This window comes from Aedes aegypti, chromosome 3, assembly GCF_002204515.2.
Source record: "Aedes aegypti strain LVP_AGWG chromosome 3, AaegL5.0 Primary Assembly, whole genome shotgun sequence".
Taxonomy (NCBI): domain Eukaryota; kingdom Metazoa; phylum Arthropoda; class Insecta; order Diptera; family Culicidae; genus Aedes; species Aedes aegypti.
Window position 1 is genome coordinate 341,091,248 of NC_035109.1, and position 206 is coordinate 341,091,453.

The following is a 206-nucleotide window of genomic DNA, read 5'->3' on the forward strand; positions in this document are numbered from 1 at the left end:
ATTTATATTACTATTTCTTTGCAGGATATCAAAATCCAGAGGTATGCGTACAGTGCTATTTTGTAGACCAATGTGGATGACACCGGCGGCCCTTCTGCAACACTTCCCATATATTTTTCTGGTGAGTCATTCATTTTACTTTTTTTAAAATCAAAATTCTGAAGCGTACATAAGTTCCTATGAGTACAGTTTCTCAATAGTGTGAT